This window comes from Arachis duranensis, chromosome 10, assembly GCF_000817695.3.
Source record: "Arachis duranensis cultivar V14167 chromosome 10, aradu.V14167.gnm2.J7QH, whole genome shotgun sequence".
Classification (NCBI taxonomy): Eukaryota; Viridiplantae; Streptophyta; class Magnoliopsida; order Fabales; family Fabaceae; genus Arachis; species Arachis duranensis.
Genome location: NC_029781.3, coordinates 72,426,558 through 72,427,046, shown reverse-complemented (window position 1 = coordinate 72,427,046; position 489 = coordinate 72,426,558). Strand labels below are relative to the sequence as shown.

General features: G+C 40.7%; 1 non-coding gene across 1 annotated transcript; it reads left to right on the top strand.

The window, feature by feature from the left end:
* The first annotated feature begins 150 nt into the window (after nt 1-150).
* Nucleotides 151-254, top strand: LOC127743438 (small nucleolar RNA R71). The gene has a single exon (XR_008004830.1). It is a non-coding gene; the product is annotated as a small nucleolar RNA R71 (small nucleolar RNA).
* Nucleotides 255-489: the final 235 nt, after the last annotated feature.

The following is a 489-nucleotide window of genomic DNA, read 5'->3' as shown; positions in this document are numbered from 1 at the left end:
TGGTTGTTTGCAACCATGTCAATGAGTTCTTGTGCCTCTTCAGGCGTTTTCTTCAGGTGAATAGATCCACCTGCAGAATGGTCCAATGACATTTTCGAAAATTCAGATAGACCATAATAGAATATATCTATCATGGTCCACTCTGAAAACATGTCAGAAGGACACTTTTTGGTCAACTGCTTGTATCTTTCCCAAGCTTCATAGAGGGATTCATCATCTTTTTGTTTGAAGGTTTGAACATCCACTCTCAACTTGCTCAGCTTTTGAGGAGGAAAGAATTTATCCAAGAAGGCAGTGACCAGCTTATCCCAGGAGTCCAGGCTATCCTTAGGTTGTGAATCCAACCATATTCTAGCTCTGTCTCTTACAGCAAAAGGGAAGAGCATGAGTCTGTAGACTTCAGGATCTACTCCATTCATCTTTACAGTCTCACAGATCTGCAAGAACTCAGTTAAAAACTGATAAGGATCTTCAGATGGAAGTCCATAA